This window comes from Pseudophryne corroboree, chromosome 6 (genome assembly GCF_028390025.1).
Source record: "Pseudophryne corroboree isolate aPseCor3 chromosome 6, aPseCor3.hap2, whole genome shotgun sequence".
In the NCBI taxonomy this organism is placed as follows: domain Eukaryota; kingdom Metazoa; phylum Chordata; class Amphibia; order Anura; family Myobatrachidae; genus Pseudophryne; species Pseudophryne corroboree.
The window spans coordinates 731,016,272-731,031,497 of NC_086449.1; the positions used below are offsets into that span (position 1 = coordinate 731,016,272).

Genomic DNA, 15,226 nt, shown 5'->3' on the forward strand with positions numbered 1-15,226 from the left:
GAGAGAGGTCCGGGTAGTAGCACTGGAGAAATGCCCATTGTAAAGTGCCGGCATCCCCGCCCTGTATCCAGGTGCCAAGGTGTGATAACTGAGACGCAAAGTAGTACAATTGGAAGTTGGGCAGGGCTAAACCTCCATCAGCTTTCAGCCTAGTGAGGGTATTCAGCTTTATCCTAGGCCTTTTGTTGGCCCAGATTAAGGATGATAATATACCATTCAGTTTCCTAAAAAAAGACGGAAAGATATATACCGGGGATTGCGAGACAATGTATAATAGTTTGGGTAGAATTATCATTTTAATTAGACTAACCCTGCCAGTCATTGTCAACGGAAGCTTGCACCAAGCTCTCGACTTGCGTATAATCAGTTGCGTCAGTGGGTCTAAATTCAGGGGTATAAAATCAGAAGGGTTATTCGTGACTTGAATTCCAAGATATTTAAACTGATCTGTCCAGCATAGCGGCAAGGAGAGCTTCGGGACCTGGGGAGGAGGACCAATAACAGGCATAATAAATGACTTGGGCCAGTTGATACGGAGACCAGAGAAGCCGCCGAATTCCTCAATGATCTGCAGCAAAATAAGCACATCAACAGCATAATCATGTAGGAATAACAGCAGGTCATCCGCATAAAGAGCAATTTTGTCTACACAAGGGCCCGTGGCGATTCCCCCAATGTCCGGGTGTGTCCTAATCAGGGAGGCCAAAGGCTCTATGGCTATATCAAATAGGGCAGGAGAAAGGGGGCACCCCTGTCTAGTACCCCGAGACAGGGTAAAGGAGGACGAAATATAACCATTTACCAAGATCCTGGCATGCGGATTTTGATATAGCAGTCTGATCCATTGTATGAAGTTAGGGCCAAAGCCCATACATTTCATAACTCCCCACAAGTAGGACCATTCAACGCTATCGAACGCCTTAGCCGCGTCCAAAGAGACCACGACCGAGTCCGAGGGGAAGGTATGTGGAGCTTGCAGAATAGTATACAGCCTGCGCAAGTTAATGGACGTGGACATACCCGGCATAAAGCCGGATTGATCCTGATGTATTATGGACTTAATAACCGAGTTGAGCCGAACTGCCAAAATTTTTGCCAGGATCTTAGCATCAGTAGGAATGAGGGAGATTGGCCTATAGGACTCCAAGAGTCTGGTATTCTTGCCGGGCTTCGGCAGTACTATAATAACAGCCTCGGACATTGAGGGAGGAAGTTGATTAGTAGCAAACGTGTCCGTAAACATAGTAAGCAACTTGGGGCCAAAGAACTCTATATGTGGTTTATACAGCTCAGTGGGGATGCCATCACAGCCGTGAGACTTGCCACTGGGGGACATGCCCACTGCCGCGGACACCTCCTCCAAAGTCAAAGGCGCCTCCAGAAAATGCAAGCCTCGGGGGAGAGTCTGGAGAGGGGTACACTATTCAAATACATGTCCAAGTCTGCCGCAGAGCACGTCAGTCGAGACTCATACAGATCCCTGAAGTATGAAAGGAACAATTGCGCAATATCTGGGGTGTTGTCTACAATGGAGCCATCAGGACCAGACATCTGCACAACCGTAGACCCAGGCCGGTCGTAATGTACCAAATGGGCTAACAAGCTTCCCGGTCTATTCGCCTGCATGTACAAATTAGTGGCCCGAAACAAAAGGGAGCGCGCGTTTTTATCTAAGAAATGAGCCAGCCATGCCGCCTGAGCCGTCAGCCATTGCGTCTTTAGTGCAGAGGTGCCTTCTGCCAGATAACTGATCTCGAGGTCCCTAAACTCTGATTCAAGTGTTCTCTCCTCCCTACATGACAATTTATGTGCAGCAATTTTACCAATCAGTGTACCACGTAGAAAGGCTTTAAATGAGTCCCATATGACAGGAGCCGGGGCCGAGCCCACATTATCCGCAAAAAACCCCTCCCACTTTGTTGTCAAGTCCGAGCAGTCGCCCAACTGAGCTAACCAGGATGGATGTAACTTCCAATACGACTGTCCCCTCTGGCACTCCACCTCCAAAGATAACATCAAGGGCGAATGGTCGGACACCCCCCGCGCCTCATAGTGAACATCTAAGATTCTGGGCAGAAGCTCAGGGGAAACCAGGGCCAGGTCGATTCTGGAGAATGAGCCATGTGTGCCGGAGAAGCACGAGAACTGTCTAAGTGCAGGATGCCGTACCCTCCAAGCGTCCACCCACTGCATATTACTCAGAAAGTCTGCAAATTTAGACGGGGTGCCCCGAGGGGGACCTCCACCTACCCAGGGAGACGTCCAACACGTTATTAAAGTCCCCCAAGCAAATAACAGGGGCATGGGGGGAAGAGGCAATAAATGAGGTGGCTTTCTGCAATACATCATATGAGAAAGGTGGAGGAATATACACTGATAGCAGGAAGAAATGTCAGGAATTCAATTTGCATTCCAGGAACACAAACCTACCATAAGGGTCAGTATTTACCGTAATCAATTCAAACTGGACAGTTCTTTTTATCATGACTGACACCCCTCGTAAAAAGGAGGAATGAGAGGAATGATACGCCCATCCCACCCAAGGTCTGCGGAGCGACAGCAGTCTATTTCCCTCTAAATGAGTCTCACTCACACAGACAATGTCCGGGTCATATTTCTTAATCATTTTAAGTACCAGGGATCGCTTTACTTTATTGTTGATACCCCGGACATTCCACGCCAAAAATTTTAAGGCAGGCATGGTGTCTGTACGGCCATCTGGGACACATCACATATGTACCTCGCAAGGTGGATAAGGGACCCTGCAATCAAAGTTGTCCGCCCATAGAAAAGCATTATCCCGCAGACCCTGCCGTCCGCAGACCCCGGGCCACAAGCCTAGCCGGTCAAAACAACACATCAGTACCTCACAGAAAAAACACAGAAATATAGAAAACAATAAACTAAAAAAAGAAAAACAGATCCCACACAGAAACAAGCAATACCCAAATACCAACCCCCCTCCCCGTATACCTTCCCAAACAGTGGCATACACATATCCCTAACAAAACCCAACCCTGGAGATCCAAGTACCTATGACAAACTTATGCGTAGCATAAGACCTAAAGTCCCAGTGCAAATAGGAACCCTAAGTGTATATAACACTACGCAACAAAGTCCAGAACCACCAAAACAAGAGGGTGCTCCCCGGACATATACTTGCATGCTTTATGTTCATGTAGGAGGGAAAACAGGATATCAGTCCGGAGCGAGTTGACGGACGCCCGGAGCATATCTGTCCAGCCAAGGCCGCCGCCTCCCTTGGAGAGCCGAAGAACTTAGTTTCCCCGTCCGCCATCACACGCAATCTGGAAGGGAATAGCATGGAGTAGGGAAGATTCAAGTCACGAAGACGCCGCTTGATAGGCAGGAACTGGGCCCTGTCTTTCTGGACATCCGCTGCAAAGTCTGGGAATGCCAACACCCGGACACCATTCCGAAGCAGAGGGCCCTTCGTGCGGCCCAGACATAGCACAGACATAGTCCCGGTCTTTGTAATGCAAAAATTTGGCGATGAAAGTTCGTGGTGGGGCACCAGAAAGTAAGGGCCGGAAAGGTACTCTGTGGGCCCGTTCCACCGCAAACTGGGAGGTGAAGGATTCTGCACCATATGCCTCCTTGAGCCATGACTCCAAGAAATCTTCAGGATGTGCCCCCTCCTCCCTTTCAGGCAGGCCCACAAACCGCACGTTGTTTCTACGGAGGCGCCCCTCCATATCCAGAAGCTTGGATTGCATTGTGGAGACCTGCTGAGAGACTGCCGACACGGATTGCTTCAGGGGGCCGCAGAGATCCTCTAGATTAGAAACCCGCGTCTCTGCCTCACCCACTCTCTCCCGGATACGTTGGACATCCTGACGCAACAAGGACAGATCGCACTTACTAAAGTAAGTGTTATAATAGCCCTGTATGGTTTTGAAGATAGTGTTTAAGTTTTATTGTGGTATTCTTAGGTTTTTAACAACATAACACTTTTTACTGTATGCATTATACATTTAAATCTATAATAAATGCAAGTAAAGTTATTCATTATAGTAGCACAGTATTCTATATGGTTTTTTTTATTTGCTTTGTGTATGTTTGCCCATGCTTTTACATCTACCTAAGGTAATTTTTAAAAATAGAATAAACTGTTATTAAGGACACGCTTCTCTATATCAATACTTTACCACTGCTGCATGTGTAATCTATGTTGCTTGAATGTGAGAATGCATATTATATACTTTAACAACTATACTCAAATTACTCTAGAATTAATTGACAGACAACTTTTTCCTTTTTCACCTTGGTTTTATTTTTGAAGTTGTAAATGTTTAACCTTTTTTTACAAAAATTAAACCATGGCCCTAATTGTGACCAGAACATGTAAAATGCTACTTGCATACAATTACCAATGTCCATTTCAAACACATGATTATGATCAATTATTTTGCCGGTCGTCCTCTGGAGCTGGATGGGCGTCTCCCACTTGTGTCTGGTTGTGTTCGGGAAGAACGTCTTGGTGGCGAGGTCACAGGTGACACTAAGGAGGTTGTGGCTGTCTAACTGGTGCTTGTTTGCTCTGATTGATGACTGAGATGCTGTGTTAGGGTTGTTACAGTATCATTCAAGTCTCTAGTGGCTGTTGTGAGGGTTTCCATGATTTGGACCATGCTCTCTCTTGTATGTTTTAGGTTGCTGTTAATATCTGCAGGCAGGATTGATGGAGCCTGTGATTCTCATCCATGATTCTTTGGTATGTGTCTAGCATCCTATTATTGTCTGTCCTCATTAATTCCAGGGTGTTAGCTGTTCTGGTGAGTTCTGTGGTTTGTCTGCTGTTGCTTCTGCATAATCTGGGTATGTGATGGGCCAGACTAAAGGGGGGTATTCACGGAGCGATATTCTAAGCAATCTGACTAGATTGCTTAGAATTTAAGCATTATCGCTCCGTGTGTACCCCCTACAGCGATAGCGATGCGCAGCCCCGCGCATCGCTATCGCTGGTGTTAGATTGGCCTGCCGTGCAGGCCAATCTAGCACGTCGCTCACTTCTCCCGCTGGGTGAAATGAGCGGCCCCCCCGTCTCCCCCCGCGCACTCAGCACACATCGCGCTGTGCTGAGCGGGGGGAGAGATGTGTGCTGAGCGGTTCGCCTAGCACACATCTCTCGCACATCGGCCCGTCTATATGGGCCTTACCAATAAATTGGTAGCTGCCCCAAAAAGCCTGTTCCTGAGACTGTGGTAGGGCTTATGTATGACCTGTTCAGGTGTCCTTTGAGTGGGCGGAGTGGACAAATGTGTAGATGTTGGGTCAGGCGGTGGTATTGCTGTCAGAGTTAAGGTAAATGTGTCTTCATTGTCAGGTTGCTGCTCTTGACCTGGCTGAGTTGGGTGAAGAATGGTAATCCCTAAAATGAGAGACCAGTTGTATGTAAGTATAATTTTATTAACTAATGAAGCATGTGTTTGGTATCCTAGTGCTATAAATGTTAAGTTACTTTAATTAATAATTTGTAGATGTTGTCCTTATCCACATTTTGCATATTTTTCTAATTTTTGGGGTCATTGATTTCCTAAATGATATTCTGATTTTGTTTGCTGGCTATGCACAACATATGCACAGCAATTCTTTTAGTATAAGTGATTTAAGACCATACCTCCCAACTTTGTCCTGGCTGGAAGAGGGACACACGTGCAGCAAAAAGGGGGTGTGGCCTATGAACAGGGGGCATGGCTTCGCAGGAGGACCGCGATCGCAAGCTCTGCCCCGTGAGCCGCTAGCATGCCCCCTCTCCCTTTGACTCCAGTGAATAGACGCTGTGCGCATGCGCGCAGCGTCTATTCACCGCTGCTCTGTTAAGCACGGCAGCGAGAGACAGAGCCTCCCAACTGCCCCCACCGCGGGATACGGCGGCCCGTGGGTGGGACAGCGGGACAGTCCCCAAAAAACGGGACTGTCCCACGAAAATCGGGACAGTTGGGAGGTATGTAATGATAAGTTTGTTAGCGGCGCATTATTTACATCACCACTTTGTCACTAAGCTGCTTCCTTAAACTGTGAAACTACAATGGTGTAAATTTTCTAAGATGGGAGTTCTATTTTAACCTGGGATGTTGCACATAGCAACCAATCACATTCCATGTTTTTACTTCTAGAAGGTGCTACATAAATGAGAAGTAGAATCTGATTGGTTGCTGTGGGCAATATCCCATCTTAAATAGAACTTCCATCTTTGAAAATGTAAACCAATGTTTGACTTATGGTAAAGTGTGTGTTTGAAAGTATGTACCGTTTTTGTGTTGTTTTTTTAACTCACCAGACAGGTGTGGTGAATGTTGTGACAATGGCTGCAGACTGTCAAGGAGTTGCATTAGTGGCACAGCTGATACCTCCGACATGCGTCGACGTGGTGGTGTGATGTGTACTGGTCTAGAAGACACACCGAGACTGCGTTTCCATGGTGGCAACACGTGTGTGGATGGACCTAACAAAAAACAAAATTATTATTGTATCCAAATTGATGTGAAAACACACCCAATATTAATGTACTTACCAGCATGATCAGCATCCTAAGCTTCAGTAGGAGTGGAGACAGGGCCAGAGGCTCTTTGTGACTTTTGGGAGACTGTAAATGTATATGAAGCATTTAATTATTTTCATAACAATTTAATCAACACACATATGTTGCTACTCATGAATTCAAAACTGATTTTTGACAAATTTTACAATTAATGTATATTAAAAAACAACATTATCCAAAGTGTTTGCATACTTTCTAGACAACTATAACACATAATGTGACTATCAATGTATTGAAAAAAGCACCACCTCTCTTTCATTAGGGAAACATACAATGCAGATTGTCAAAGTCAGAAAAATATCACGATGCACACTGCCATATTTGCACCTCATACAGGTCCGCGCTGCGCATGCGTGCGCTCTCCCGTGCGTGCGCATACTCGCTGTTGCGGGCACCCGCGGGCGCGCAGTATGTGCATTTACGGTAGAGTTCATGTGTTCGTAGCGTGCGACTCAATCGTTACATATTTTCACTATATAATGTATTTTGTAGATAATGGTCCCTTTGATAGAATCTGAAAGTTTAGTTAATGTAGCATGTTCATGGACAGAGAAATCCCTCTTTGTTTGATACGAAGGGTCAGACAGGAGTAATACAGTGGTGTTTAGTATCCATCGGAAGAGTATTTAATTAGCAATATTCCGGTGTTGGTTTGAAGCGAATTAATCGCTCGTGCGAATAGTTATGGACATAAGAAGTTTATGTCCATTTACTATTATTTGCACTTACTTATCCATGCGGCGGGAAACCTAGTTTCCCACCCACCTGAGCAGTTGGAAATTGTCACAGCCCACCTGTATGAATCAACCTATGACCTTTTGTTATAATGCGAGGAGGAATTCCTGTGTCCAATGAACAATGAGATTGTAGGGACCATTGAATTGTATTGTGTGTGGGGCATAAATAGACAAGCCGATCACATCCAGCTCACTCTTCAACGGTTCTCATTGCTGAAAATCGGGAGCTGGATGTCCAGAGGCGCATGCGATCGTTCCCCTTTGTGCGTAAGTTTTCTCCGCAATCACATTGTCTTTCTTGTTATTATGGGCCATATCTCTCTCTCTCTCTCTTCTCTTTCTCTCGTATTCTCTTAAACGTAATAGTATTGTATTGTATTTCCTGTGTAGTTACCTGGTTAGTTAGTCTATGTTATATTGTAGTGCGTGACTTGTACTGTATTATTTCTTTTTGCAAGTATAACATTCATATAAGGTGTTAGACCCTAAGCCCGGTAGTTGTGTATTTATTATAGTGTTAAGTATTCACAGAGCGTCGGTGACGCTCAAACAGCTTTTAAGTTAATAAGGTTACACTGTGTTGCATCTACACCCTATCTCTACACTAAGGTTTTACTGCATATTACATTGTTTTTGGTTTAGATATAAAGGTTTAACATTGTGAGCGTCTGCGCCGCTGGTGATCTCCTCGTGGTCCCGAGCGTCCGCTACGCTATAGCGAACCATTACGTTAGTCGGCAGCCAATAGCGTGCCTGCCTGTGATCTCTTGGCCGTGAGCGAACGTGACGCTTGAGCGTCTCGACCTCGGCTAAGCGATTGCTACGCAACGTGCGTACCCTTACGGTACTCCATACGTCAATAGCGTACAGTGTTCTTAGGCCTCTTAAAGGGTTTTAAATAAGATAAATATTTAGCTTTATCAATTGGCGGCTCGTCCTGTCCTTCACATATCTCTGCTAGGTAATTTCAGCAGACATTATCCATCAGCAAAGGGCGGGAGATCATATTCTTCGCAGTGCTGATGGGATAAGCGTCTGCTTCGCTTAGTAAAGGGTGCTGAAGGAATCCGGAACCGGAGGTAAGAACAACACGCTAGTGTCTTTTAAAACTGTTTATTTCTATCTTGCGTACACACGCACATATCTGCATTTCTTTTTCATTCGTGTATTTTCATATCACTCTCCTGTTTGCCATTTTATAATTGATAAAACGTGCTAAGAGAGATTTGTCGCTATTTCATAGTTAAAGTGTAAAAGTAATGCGTTAAGGGATAAAGTGAAAAGCACACACGCAGCTCTACCTAAAGGTACAAGGAGAGATTGGTGTGGGGTTCAGTAGAGGATCGAGGATCATCTACATTGATAAACGTGTTAGTTGTGTTACGGTGGACATTGGTTTTGTGTACACGTGTCTCTAACAAAGGGCTGAGACTCGCGTACGCAAAGGCCGACGCACGCAGCGTAAATTACGCAACGGAGCGTCTGGGTACGCCCACGTAACTCAAGTCACACGATAGTGTTGATTTTCAACAGGCGATAAATAGCGCAACAGGCGATAAATAGCGCAATAGGCGATAAATAGCGCAAATCTATTTTAATATCCAAAATTTAAATTAACAGATCCTTCTCCAAATTTACAACACATCTGGTCTAAAGAAAAATTTCTGCGCAGAAATAGAAATAGAAACAAAAGTGTACATGTGATGAGTGAGTGTTTTTAAGTTTTACAATTTTGGGGATTGAACCACAGAAATCATCGAGTTCTCGTGAAGTACATACGTGTAAGTGACATACATGGTGGCTAGGGAGGCATCCCTGGTTAAACATATAAAGAGCATTAGAGTGTAGCAGACCAGGAGGTCATACTGTAACAGACCAGGAGGTCAGACCAGGAGGTCGCATAACAGACCAGGAGGTCCAGGTACAGCAGACAAGGAAGTCCGCTATAGAGTCAAGTAGCCCAACACCAAGAAGGGTTGGAGCGTAACCCATATAGGCCATAAAGCTCAGGCTGAAGGAATTCGCAGCTGCTGAATGTCGATTCCACTGGTCGCTCCGTACATAAGATTAGTTGCTTATGTACTGAACGATTGTACCGCACGTAATTGTGTGCATTAGTTAGTCTGACCAGTACCATTTGTGTACGAACCCGGTCATAAACACTATTTGTACATTCTGACGTGATTTGTGTAATTTTTTATTTTTAAAAGGGAAGTTCGCTGGTCACTTAGGAATTATCCAACAACCCCACAGTTACTGGAAAGGGTTAATGCTCTGCGGATCACACCCACATGTTCCAGTAAACAAAGGTTCATAGGGGCCCTGGGTCGAGTACGCCAGCACTATATCAGTGTGTGGGCGTATTGGTCGGCGTGGGCGAGTGAGTGGGGTGCTCGGTAAACCACCACCGTCAACCTATCGTGAATATTTTGGTTTTTTGTAAGGGTTCGCTGAAGACCCTGATATAAAGGTCAGAGGCAGAGCAAGCAACACCTGCAAATTATGGGGGCCAGTTGTTCAGGAAGGGGGCGATCAACCTCGGTTCGGGTTGATTCTATAAACCGACCAATCGGGTCGGCAAGGTACGTAATGTGTGAAAAATACGGCTCACACACAGAAGTTTTATGTGATGAATGGGAGAGAATGACAATGCATGACGGGGAGAAATTCCCAAGAGTAGGTAGCTTCAGCCCAGAAGTGTTAATGAATTTAAGGAGGAGGATATGTCTCATTAAATCAACAAAGAGACGAATCAAACATTATGATTATTTGCAGCTATGGCAACAGGAGGGTGAAATACAGAGAGGATTGGCTCTGGTGGCGGGATCTAATCCTATCAAGAAACTGATAGCCACGGCCCCGCCGCCACCATACATATCAGGAGAGAAATTGGTTGCGGAGAATGACGCATCAGGGGGTAACAAACAGGCACTTAGCAACTGTATAAATGTTAAGGATAATGTTAATAAGTTAACCAATGCAAGTATTAACCCGTGCAAGTTGTACCCTGTTTTGAACTTTCCCCAGGAGTGTGATCAAGAGGACGAATCGGCAACAATATCGGCTCTCTCTCTAGCAGCCACCATATCAGAAACAACAGTAGGCACGGCCCAACCCATAAGATTAGTAACAAAGCCCCCTAGCGGAGGGACAGGTGAGGTCGTATCAACGGGTAAGTACGGCACCATACACTATGCTGAAACCATTTCACCACAGACTGTAGAATCTACACAGAATGATGTTGTTAAACTTGCTCCCGTGAGGGTAATAGCTGTTCCAAATGGGAAAACGGACACTACAGGAGTCACTCCTATCAGGAACATTGCCATGTACAGCCCGTTTTCCCGAATGGAATTAAGAACCATAGTGTCTGAATTCCCTGATCCTAGAAAAGACTTAGTTGCTAGCCAGAAATACATCAGAGACCTAGGGAACACTTTAGAGCCCAATAACAAAGACTGGCAGATATTGCTGAGGGCATGTTTACCCTCCAATGTCGACGCAGCTCAATTTTTAGCTGACTGTGGACTGGATCAGGATGTACCTCTTACAGATGTGTACAACAAAGATAATGTAAAAAGGATAAATTTACAGTTAAAGGAGTATTTCCCAGCTGTAGCCAAATGGAATAGAATTTTTTCCATTAAACAAAAAGAGTCAGAAACAGCTGCTGATTATTTTCACCGGGCATTATTAGAAATGGCAAAATACACTGGCATAGAGGACATTAGGACCAATGCAAATCATCAAGAAGTAGCAGTATCTGTGCTAATGGATGGTTTAAAAGAAGCATTAAAGACAAGGGTACAGACCACGCAACCATGTTGGCGAGGTCTGTCAGTGGCTACTTTGAGAGAGGCTGCTATTGATCACGACCGGAATATCACCAGACACAGGGAGTCACAAGGTGATAAGTTAATGACCGTAAGTATACAGGCCCTGACCACAAAGCAGCCTTTGTATAGATCACCAAACCCTGTGGGTAAGTCAAATGTGGTAACATGTTATTTTTGTCATAAACAGGGACACCTAGCACGAGACTGTAGAGCGAAAAATTCACAAAGATCAAACCAACCCCCTAGACAACGACATGACACACGAAATTGGGATCAGGGTCCACAGAGACGGAGTTATGAGCCACATACAGGGGAAACAAAAAGATATCCCCCAACAGGAGACTGGCAAACTCCTGGCAGTTCCCATTTAACCCCTTCACAATTAGTTGCTGCCAGCGGGATTCAGGGAGGTCACCATACCCAATAGGGGTGTGGCCATACCTGGAATCTGCAGCCAGTAAAATTGATTGCAAATCTTGGAAGTGAACCTGAAATTGCAATCAATGTAGCTGGTAAATCATTAAACTTTCTTGTAGATACAGGGGCGGCCAAATCAGTGATAAATTCGACAGTGGGCATGAGAACCACTGGTAAGACAATTCCAGCCATAGGGGTAACGGGAGTAGTCCAGCACTACCCTGTTAGCAAACCAGCCGAGATTACAGTAGGGCCTTTACATACCAAGCATTCCTTTTTGCTGGCTGCATCGGCACCGACTAATCTCCTGGGAAGAGACTTATTGTGTAAAATGGGGTGCGTCATTTATTGTACTCCTGAAGGTGTATTCTTGGACATACCTGAGAATCACGCTCAGGAAGTGCGAGACATGTTAGACTCCCCATCAAAATTAATGTCACATACCATTATGACAAATAGGACTCCATCCCAAGTAGAAGAAATGACATCCCAGATACCAGAGTCACTTTGGACTAAAGATGGACAGGACACTGGATTAATGGCAAACGTAGCTCCGGTAGTTGTACAAGTAAAAGATGGTAGGATAGCTCCAAAAATCCCACAGTACCCTCTGAAGCCAGAGGTGGAGTTAGGAGTTTATCCCGTAATAGAGCGCTTGCTACAACAGGGCATTCTGGTGAGAACGTCCAGCACTGCCAATAGTCCCATCTTCCCTGTGAAAAAGAGTGGGGGGAGGGGTTACCGGCTAGTGCAGGATCTAAGGGGGATTAACAAAATAGTTGAGAGTCAGTTCCCCGTAGTGCCAAATCCAGCTGTCATCCTTATGCAAATCCCTCCCACTGCGAAATTTTTCACTGTTATTGACCTCTGCTCCGCTTTCTTTTCGGTACCTTTGCACCCTGACAGCCAATACTTGTTTGCATTCACATACAGAGGAGTCCAATACACATGGACTCGATTACCACAAGGTTTCATAGACAGTCCAAGTATATTTTCCCAGGCTTTGCATGATTGTTTACAGTCTTTCCAACCAGAGAGTGGATCAGTATTGATACAGTACGTGGATGATTTACTACTGTGTTCTGATTCATTGGAAGCATCCCTGAAGGATACGAAACAGCTCCTGTTTCATCTTTCAGACACAGGACACAAGGTTTCCAAAGACAAGTTGCAATTATGCCAAACTAAGGTAAAATATTTGGGACACTGTCTAACACAAGGACTGAGACACCTGACCGCTGATAGAATTCAAGCAATTAGAGACATGACTCTGCCACAAACCCAGCAACAGATCAGAACATTTTTAGGAATGTGTGGGTATTGCCGTAACTGGATCCCAGGGTTTTCCATTCTAGCGTTACCTTTGCAGGAGATGGTCTCCTCAAACAAACCTGATCGGATTTCGCATACAGACGAGTCCGAGATGGCATTTGAGAGACTTAAACAGTGCCTAACACAGGCACCAGCATTAGGTATGCCAGACTATGGGAAACCCTTTGAGCTGTACGGAACAGAAAGTGCTGGTTGCGCGGCAGGCGTCTTAACCCAAAAGCACGGTGATGCCAGCAGGCCAGTAGCATACTACAGCGCTCAGCTAGATACCGTAGCGCGATCCCTCCCCACATGCTTGCAAAGCGTTGCTGCGATAGCATTGCTAGTAACGAAAAGCGAAGATGTAGTGCTAGGTCACAACCTCACAATTCATACACCACATGCAGTGTCAGCCTTGCTAAATTCTGCCCAAACCAGGCACGTCTCATCAGCGCGGTTTACAAGATGGGAATTGGCACTAATGGCCCCCGTAAACATCACCATAAGGAGATGCAGTGCATTAAATCCTGCAACATATCTCCCAGGTGTGCCTGGACAGGCACAAAGGGTGGAGGATGAGAGTGGTGGGGAAGGAGAATTTAATACAAAGGAGGACACACATGATTGTATGGAATATTTGACCCAAAATTTTACCGCAAGGCCTGACATCAGTGACAATCCACTGGAAGATGTAGATCTAACTTTCTACACGGACGGTAGTTGTCACAGACAGTCAGACTCGGGAGACTTGTGTACTGGATACGCAGTCATAGATGACCAAGGCACCATAGAAGCGGAACCGCTAGGCCCACCTCACTCAGCCCAGGTTTCTGAACTGGTCGCCCTAACCAGAGCATGTGAATTGGCTAAGGGCAAATCAGCCAATATCTACACCGACTCTAGATACGCATTCGGGGTAGTCCATGATTTCGGAGCCCTATGGCACCTCAGAAATTTCATGACGGCAGCTGGTACACCGGTAGCGCATGCAGCTCACATCAAAAGGCTTCTAACAGCGATACAGGAACCCGACAGAGTGGCTGTTATCAAGTGTAAAGCACACACATATAGCCAAGACCCAGTATCACTTGGTAACAGCCGAGCAGACGAAGCAGCTAAGTTAGCAGCTGGTACCCCCAGACAGACAGATACCACACAACTGATGGTATTTAATACCATCAACACACAGAAGTTGTGTGAGATGCAAAATTTGTGTTCCACACAGGAAAAGGCAGTCTGGAAGGCAAAGGGATATGGCCAGGAGTCCTCAGGACTCTGGACGGATGGACAAGGTAAACCGGTGGCCCCCAGAGCATATCTTCCATGTTTAGCTGAGGCAGCTCACGGGCTGACTCATCTGGGCAAGGAAGGAATGTGCAAGTTGGTAAGAGCATATTGGTGCGCCCCAGGATTTTCATCTCATGCAAGTAAGAGAGCAATGTCATGCCTTACATGCTTGAGAAAGAATATCGGAAAGGCAATACCAACAGAACCATCTCATATCCCACCTACAGGCGGTCCTTTTCAGGTAATACAGATTGACTTTATTCAATTACCCCCTTGTCGAAATTTGAAATATGTACTTGTTTGTTTAGCTGTATTCTCAAATTGGGTCGAAGCATTTCCTGCGGCCACAAATACCGCTATGTTTACTGCTAAGAAAATTGTGCAGGAATTTGTATGTAGATATGGTATCCCTAGAATAATTGAAAGTGATAGGGGTACCCATTTTACAGGTGATGTCTTTCAAGGAATGTGTAAGTTGATGGGAATTGATAGCAAGCTGCACACTCCATACCGTCCACAGGCGAGTGCGAAGGTGGAAAGAGTGAACAGCACTATTAAAAATAAACTGAGCAAAGTTATGGCAGAAACAGGATTAACATGGCCAGAAGCTTTACCCATTGTACTATACAGCATCAGAACCACTCCCAGGTCCCCTCTTAATCTGTCTCCCTTTGAAATCTTGTTTGGTCGACAACCGCATGTTATGATTAACCCTCAGGATGATTTGAAGTGTAACAATGAAGTGACTGTAAAATACTTGATTAACATGAGTAAACAGCTAAGGAATCAAAATGATAATTTGAAGTTGGTGATTCCTGATTTACCAGATAGTAATTGTCATGACATTGAACCTGGGGATTATGTAATGATACGGAATTTTCTACGCTCAGGTTGCCTTATTGACAGATGGGAAGGACCATACCAAGTCTTATTGACTAGCACTACAGCATTGAAGGTTGCCGAGAGAGAGACTTGGGTTCATTCGTCCCATTGTAAGAAGGTTGCTGATCCAGAGAGGTCCCGTGATAAGGAACAGACGGTAGAGGAAGTTGTATCACTGGAGTGTCTGTTCC

At 45.3% G+C, this 15,226-nt stretch overlaps 1 long non-coding RNA gene across 2 annotated transcripts in view; it reads right to left on the bottom strand.

The window, feature by feature from the left end:
* Window positions 1–4,323: 4,323 nt before the first annotated feature.
* The window catches only part of LOC134935632 (uncharacterized), a 149,040-nt gene continuing 138,137 nt past the window's right edge, over window positions 4,324–15,226 (bottom strand). For both annotated transcript variants that reach the window (XR_010180295.1, XR_010180296.1), the window contains exons 2-4: window positions 6,539–6,610; window positions 6,302–6,469; window positions 4,324–5,392 (exon numbers count right to left, since the gene is read on the bottom strand). This is a non-coding gene — a long non-coding RNA (uncharacterized LOC134935632). The remainder of the gene's footprint in view (window positions 5,393–6,301; window positions 6,470–6,538; window positions 6,611–15,226) is intronic.